At 41.9% G+C, this 8356-nt stretch overlaps 1 long non-coding RNA gene across 1 annotated transcript; it reads left to right on the top strand.

The window, feature by feature from the left end:
• The first annotated feature begins 549 nt into the window (after positions 1-549).
• On the top strand, positions 550-6308 carry LOC132207973 (uncharacterized). The gene is made up of 2 exons (XR_009444056.1): positions 550-641; positions 4115-6308. It is a non-coding gene; the product is annotated as an uncharacterized LOC132207973 (long non-coding RNA).
• Positions 6309-8356: the final 2048 nt, after the last annotated feature.

Consider the following 8356-nt stretch of genomic DNA (forward strand, 5'->3'; position numbering starts at 1 on the left):
TATCAGCACAGTCACCGCACAGGAAGACTCTTCACACTTCAGTGTGAGAACGGATTTATTTAGTTTTCCTACCTGACATCGTTCAGCTTTGAAATTTGAAATGATTTTATCACCAATAAATGAATTCTTCTTGCGGCGAAATTCAAATATTCTACACAGGAAAGGTGTATATTTTGTTCACTTTATCCGTTGAGTGTGTGTTCATATCTCTTTGTTCTGCTGTTTATTAGAACCAGGACAGACAGGGACCATGCACTTGTATCAATGAATTCCTGTATCTTTCGTCCTGGCATATTCCTTCATATCTTCGTTGTATCAATATTGCTGCTCAATGGCAGCGTGTTTTTCCCAGCATTCTGGGTGGGAATGCATTTGCCCAGATGACAAAGTGTGGAGCTGGATGAACACAGCAGGCCAAGAAGCATCTGAGGAGCACAAGAGCTAATATTTCAGACCCACACGAGTTATCTCGGATTCACCAGCATCTGCAGTCCCCATTATCTCTGAATGTATACGCCCACTGGTGCGCGCGCAATCTGAAGCGTTTCAAACATGCGCAGTACCGGAGGCAAAGGAGAGCCGGAGGAATCGGATGAGGAGCAGGCGCGGTAAGGATTTGAAAGGTGAAAATTAGAAATCGAGTGAGTGAGTATTCCACGAAGTGGGCGGAGAGGCTTTATAAAATCTGACAGTAGCTACCGTCACTGAATTGAAAAATACCGACCCCGGTTTTGTCACGAATAGATTGGAATTGCTGAATTCCTTTGTTAGCCGAGGCAGGGCTGGGCGCCGCGAATGTTTTCTGAGCCGTGTGAGCCCGCCATCTTTATCCGGGGCCAACTGGAAGCGGAGAGTGCGCATGTCCTTTACTTGTTGGGAACGGGGCGAGGGGAAGGCGAGCAGGATTTACGAACAGCAACTTCAAACCAAGAGAAATGCTTTTCTTTTTCTGTTCTGAATCTCTGTCCTGGATTGATCGTGATGGATTTTACACTCTTACAGATCAATGTCAGCAGAGGAATTTGGCCGACTTGAACCTCAGAAAGAGTGAAAGAGTAACTCGATTGATGAGTATCTGAATGCTATCAGCATCTGAATGTGGTAGCGTTCAGGTATGAATGTGTGTGTGTGTGCCTGTGGGAAAAGATTTGAGATATCAGAAAATGAGATACACTATCTGTGGTTAGATTACAGTTGATTAGCTGTTTTTAGTTCTCGGACTTGCTGTCAGGAACGGTCTAACAACTATGGAGTGGATGGAGCACAGATTCACCTGATTGATAACTGAATCTGTAGGTTTGGAATACAAGAAGGCCCATATTAAAAAAAATCAAAAAGTGCAAACCATTTAGCCCATGCCAAATGTCTGGAGCAATCCAGTCAGTCCTATTCCCTTGTTTTATCCCTGCACCTTTGCATTTTTCTCTCAAATGCTGATTCAGTATTTTTTTGAAATCAATCAACATCAAATTTGCTTTGACGAATTAATCTATTTATTACTTTCAAATATCTGTGCATGTGAATCCCTCAGACTCTGCACACTCTTTAGTGTTGTGTTATTGCCTCTTCCTATCCCTTCTGCTAAAACACATCACTTCATTCTGAGAGAGGTATCCCTGGAAATTGATTAATAAGAAATATTTTTGATCAAAGTCTTGGGAATATGATTAGTGACTGTCAGGGGAGTTACAGAGAAACTATTTCCACTGAGTGGGGAATTGACGACGAGCAGTAACAATCTGAACATGACATCAGTACCAGCATATTTCCAGGTCAAGTTTTCCAGATCCTTATAACTGTTTGATGGTTCAGGGACTGCAGAATTCCACATTCAATCTGGAAGATTGGAAAGTGTCAAATTGAAAGAAAGCTGCTGTGCGTTCAAGTCGTGCAAGCTTCATTAGAATGGCGCACTAGTCTATCAGGGCAAACTGGTACAAAGGATGATGTCACATGAGCTGGAGAGATAGCTACATCGAAGACAGGGTGTAGCAGTGGAAAGATACTTTTCAGAATGGAGGGTTTTGATTAGTGGTGTTCCACAGGAATCAGTGCTGGGACCTCTGCTGTTTCTGGTCTATATAAATAACTTGGAAGAACACGTGGCTGGTCGAATCAATAAGTTTGCGGACAATACAAAGGTTGGTAGAGTTGCAGATAGTGAGAAGGATTGTCAGATGATACAGCAGAGTATAGATAAATTGGAGTTATGGGCAGAAAGATGACATGTAGTTTAATCTGGACAGATATGAGGGGATGTAATTTGGAAAGTCAGGTACAGGTTTAAATTATAGAGTAAATGGCAGAACTCTTAGGAACATTGATATGCAGAAGGATCTGGGTGTGCAGGTCCACAGGCTACTGAAAGTGATGGTGCAGGTAGATAATTTAGTATAAAAGGCCTTTGGGATGACTGCCTTCATTGGAAGGTGCAATGGCGATATGGACAGGCAAGTTATGCTGCTGCTTTGTAGAACTCTAGTCAGGCCACACTTAGAATATTGCATTCAGTTCTGGACACCACATGTGGATTTGGATGCTTTGGAGAGGGTATAGAATAGGTTTCCCAGGATGTTGCATGGTTATGGGGGAGTTTAGCATTGAAGAAAGGTTGGAAAGACTTGGTTTGTTTACACTGGGACGCAGCAGGTTGAGAGGGTGGCCTGAGAGAAGTTTATAAGATTGTGAATGGCATGGATAGAGCGGAATGTATGAGACTTTTTTCCCCCAGGGCAGAGGGATAAATTACTAGAGGACACAAGTTCAAGCTGCAGGGGGAATGTGTGAAAGAGATAAGCAAGGCAAGCTTTTCACACAAAAGTTGCTGAGTTCCTGAAATGTGTTGCCACAGGAGGCAATGGAAGCAGACGCAGCAGCAGCAGTCAAGAAGCACCTGGCTGAATACATGAACAGGAAGGGAAGAGAGGAATGTGGATCCTGTGAATCAAGGCATTTTTAGCATGGAGCGTTAGAATGTGCAGGCATAGGCTTGGAGTGCTGAAGGGCTGGTTCCTGTGCTATGTTGTTCTTTGTTCTTAACAGAGGATTTTGTCTGGGTTGGGAAGCTAAAATGAAAGTCATGGCGCAGCTTGCAAACGGAATGGATTTTTTTTCTGCAGAATAATAGCCCAATCTGTATTTTCTATTCACTATGTGGTACAGTCCCCGTCATAAGCAGTGAGGACAGTAATTAAAATGTGTAAGGTACAAATGATTCATCATTTATTTTCTTCTTGCAAAACCTTGAAGATAGCCTGAAGAAAGATGTTATTTGCAGAGTAGGTTATATGATACAGAAAATCATTGGCAAAGTATTACATTCTAACTGAACTAGAGGCTAAAATAAACTCTGACTGTCAGAGTCCCTATTTTTTCAGCAGGTTTAATTTTTAATAAAATGCATTCTGACATATTGAGCAAGTCAATAATCTTTTCCAGTCTGAATCTGCTGCTCAGAGTCCTGGAAGTGATGGTTTTCCCATGCACCACCTGATCTTGTGTTTCTGTCTGGTGAGTTTGGGAGGTTGTTAGAATTACTGGCAGATGAATTAGATTACCTACAGTGTGGAAACAGGTCCTTCGGTCCAACAAGTCCACACCGCCCCTTGAAGCATCCCACCCAGACCCAGACCCATCCCCCAATAACCCACACACCCCTGAACACTATGGGCAGTTTAGCATGGCCAATCCACCGAGCCTGCACATCTTTTGACTGTGGGAGAAAACCGACACAGACAGAGGGAGAATGTGCAAACTCCACAGACAGTCGCCCAAGGCTGGAATCGAACCCAGGTCCCTGGTGCTGTGAGGCTGCAGTGCTAACGACCGATCCACCGTGCTGCCCATATGAAGCCCATCTCCATTAATGCTCTCCGTATTTCTCAGTTTTCCCACAAAGAACACCTTTATGCAGCCCCAGATTTGGCAGCCAGTTCCTTTCACTGAAGCTTAATACTGAACCAGTCCTATTGTTATAACAATCCAAGAGCTTTCATGGTCGCATTGTCCACTGTCTATCGCACAAATGATCAGATGTATTCAGTCCAGTTTTAAAGTTCTGCCTTTTTCTCTCTGGGCCACATTTCGTTCTTACTGTCTGTCATTCATTTTACAGGAAGTTGGAGCATTTGCAGTCAGTGAACTCAAATCTCGCTGCAGATTCTAACGAAATGTTGAATTCATCATGTCTTGAATATCATCAGGCTTTGATCATGGAAGCCAAAACCAGTGTTCGCACTGAGAAACCATGGAAATGTGAGGACTGTGAGAAGGAATTCAAATATCCATCTTCCCTGGAAAGTCATCAGTGTGGTCACACTGGAGAGAGACCGTTCACCAGCCCTGACTGTGGAAAGGGATTCATTTGATCATCCAGTCTGCTGACACACCAGCAAGTTCATATAAGAGAGAGGCAGTTCATCTCCTCTGAGTGTGCGAAAGGATTCACTCACTCATCCCATCTGCTGACTCACCGGCACGTTCACACTGGGGAGAGACCTTTAAAATATCCACACTCTAGGAATTGCGAGAAAAGTTCGAGAGAACTAATATCTCACATTAGTGAGAAACCATTCAGGTGCTCTCACTGTGCGACTCGGCTCAAGCGATCATCTAAACTCCCAATACACCAGCACATTCACACTGGGGAGAGACCGTTCGTCTATTCCATATGTAGGAAGTGTTTCATTCACTCATCTGACCTGGTGAAACACCAGAAAGTTCATTCTAATGAGAGACCTTTTTCAATGTTCAGACTGCAGGAAATGCTGTAAATGTTCTGGAGAACTGATGTCCCATCAACATGTTCACACTGTTGAGAGCCCAATAAGATACTCTCATGATGGGACTGGGTACAGATGAATATGTAACCTCGCTGTACACCAATGCATCCACACAGGGGAGATACCGTTCACTTGCTTCATGTGCAGGAAGAGATTCGTCAGATCATTGTACCTGCTGAAACACGAGCAAGTTAATTCTGACCAGAGAATGTGGGAAATGGTATAAAGATTCTGAACAATTAGCCTCCATTAACTTGCTCACATTATTGAAATAACTTTGAATGTTCAGATTGCAGAAAATGCTTTAAAAGTCCTCAACAATTGATGATCCATCAATGTGTTGACACAGGTGAGAGACCGTTCCAGTGCTTTCACTTTCAAACTGGGTTCAGGTGATCATTTCACCTCATTGTATGCCAGTGATGTCAGACTGGAGGGAGGTCGTTCGCCTGCATTGAATGTGGGAAGGGATTCACTCAAACACCCGACAACCCCCCCCCCCCCCCCCCCAAAAACATGAGTGAATTCACAAATAACCACAGTGGTTGCATTTTGCTATTAATTATGTTCAGTAATGAACACATTTCATTGTTGTCTGTTTCTACTGATGTTAAATTGACTTTCCTGAAAATATAGGTTTTTATTTTCTGAGTAAAAGGCAAATAAATTAGCTTTGTATTTAACACAAAACTTACACTTTGTTTTCAAATGTCCCAAGCACAAGTTAGTTTCTTTTGGCCTTCTTAACAAGAGGATTCAGATACAGGAGCAGGAACGTCCTTCTGTGATTCCACAGGTCTCAGTGAGCCCATAGCTGGATTCTTGTGTGCAATTTTGGTCTCATTATTCTTGTGGAAGAATGCTTTGGCTGTGAATGGAGTACAATGAAGGTTGACCAGAATGATTCCTGGGATGACAGGACTGACATGTGAAGAAAGACTGGATCAGTTAGGACTATATTCACTCGAGTTCAGAAGAGTGGTCTTTCATAGAAACAAAAGAATTCCGACAGGGCTCCACAGGATAAACAGAGGAAGGCTGTTCTCAATAAACAGGGTGTCCAGAACCATGACTTTTAGGATATGGGCATACATGGGAGCATAAAGATGGGATCCTAGTGTCTCTTTAACCTGTCATCGACAAGCTATTTAGGACTGAGATAAGAAGAAATTTCCTCACCTCTGGAATTATCTGCCACAGAAAGCACCTGAAGCCAAAACATTGAATGTATTTAAGAAGGATTTGGATATAATCCTTGGGGTGAAAGGAATCCAAGTATGGAGAGAAAGCAGGAACAGATGGATGATCAGCCACGATCGTGTTAAATGTTGGAGCAGGCTTGAATGACCAAACGGCCGACCTCTATTTTCTTTGTCAATGGTTATTATTTTCCCAAATACTTTTTCTCTTCTGATCAATATTATGGTTCTTTCCTCCCCTTTTGTGCTGCTGAACTACTTCATTTTTTTGTAATGTTGTAAGTGTTCCCTACTGTGAAGATTGATTAAAATTATTTGTTTAACTCCCCTGCTCTTTCCTGGCTCCTCATTATCACTGACAAATCTCATTCTCTAAGGGGCCGATGTTCACAGTTCTCTTCTCTTTTTATCTTTTGAAATACTTCATTGACCACAGTATGTTTTCTCCTGTTATGGTTATTTCCTCCCCTTTTTGCTGCTTGTCTATTTTTGTGTATTTTAAAGTTGCAAGAATGCCCTAATGTGAATATTGTTGGAAAGTATTTGTTTAACTCTCCTGCCCTTTCCTAGCTCCTCAATGTTACCCTTTACAAAGCTCATTTTATAAGGGGCCGATGCTCACAGTTCTGTCCTCTCTTTATTTATTGAAATAATTAATCAACCACAATACACATTGTTCCTCCATAATCATCTATAAGGCCTTGTGTGGTGGCATTGTGAGAGAGGCCGAGCCACAACAATGTACAACAGTTCAATAATGTCCAACTGTATGCAAAAAAGGCAAGTTTCATCAAAGCTTTTTGTCTTGCACATTTCGGTTCATTCACAATAAGCACCAATGGAAAGGGAGCAAATGTTTTATACTGTACTGACCTGGGCGAATAATAGACTCTGATTGGTCAAGGCATTGCAAAGGAAAATGCACCAGTTAGATGATGACCAAACTTTGTTTAAATTTCATGCAGACAGATTGACTCTGATTTTTCAAAGCATCACTGGAGACCTCAACTAAAGAAGGGCTGGCCCCTGTCTGGTTGAGTGGAAGGAGGTGTTATTAATATTAATTGGGCACTATTAATATTTGAGCACTGTAAGCACAAACTGGTTGGCTGTGGCTAATGCGTTATCTATTGTGAAGAGACAAAAGAAAATGCTGTTTGCCAAAATCTCCCAACCTTTAGGTGGAGGTGAGGAATGCTGCAGAATGTGATTGTTAATATTGTCTCCGAAGTGGAAAACAGGTGAACTGTTGCACTTAAGAAACAATTCCTGTGAAAGATAATGTGGGAACATCATGCTGGTAAGCCAGTCGCACATAGTGAGGGGATGGGCAGTGGGAGAAGACACAGTAAATGTATAGCCTGCAACAGAATCTAAAATACATGCATGATTGGAGGCAGTGGAAGTTTGACAATGGCAGAGAGGTGATCAAGGAAAGCAAGGGTCATAAAGCCATACAGATGGACCGAGTTATACAGATTTACAGCACAGAGTGTGCCGTCTGCCCACCGTTCCGATGCTAGTCATCAAACATCAGTGAAAGAGAGCAATAGATGAACATGGATTCAGATCCCACAGCAAAGGTGTCACTCCAGATGCAGAGACATTGAACCTCTCCCAAATAACACAGGACAACAATAAAATCCTTAAATTATTAATGACTCATTAAAAAATATTTAGCCCTGAAACAGTCTTATTGATTACAATATTAAAATCTGCTGGAACCTGCAGCTGGAAAGATTTCAAAAGTTCCATGTCAGAGAATAGTTTCAAAATTAAGGAAATCCCTTGGAATCGGGTGATGTAACTGAGGTTACTCCGTGGAAATTCTATGAGTTAGTTTGTAAAATCAATCTCCATCAGCCAGAGCGAGCCATTCAGAAGAGATAATCATTTCAATTGATTTGAGTTTTGCTGTGTGTACCAGCCACTCTGAGCTCTGATAAAAGGAGTTTCAAAAATCCATCCATCAGTCCAGTACAGATGTTCACAACATCCCCTCTTCATAGCTCATGATGACTGACTATTCTCCCTGCTGTACAATGTCCCTCAGCGTGGCCAGCAGTCACTCAATTTGAGGATAGCGTCTCCTCAGGGCCATAAGTTTCTATCCTAGGTTTTCATATGAATGAATCAGTCTTCTCCATCCACCCAACCAGAAATTGGCCACTTGCTCGTGCTGCAATCCTAATGTGCCTGAATGAAACCTAGAAACAAAACCCAGGTCATTGCCGTTGAGAAAAAATAAGTAAATTAATAAACCATGTAATTAATAAATAATTAAATAATATAATATTGTAGATTCTATTAAGTTCTCTTCTAATCTGTCCTTCTATGTTCAATTACTTATGCACATATATACCCAGGTCATTCTAT

The sequence above is a fragment of the Stegostoma tigrinum genome, unplaced genomic scaffold (genome assembly GCF_030684315.1).
Source record: "Stegostoma tigrinum isolate sSteTig4 unplaced genomic scaffold, sSteTig4.hap1 scaffold_235, whole genome shotgun sequence".
Taxonomy (NCBI): domain Eukaryota; kingdom Metazoa; phylum Chordata; class Chondrichthyes; order Orectolobiformes; family Stegostomatidae; genus Stegostoma; species Stegostoma tigrinum.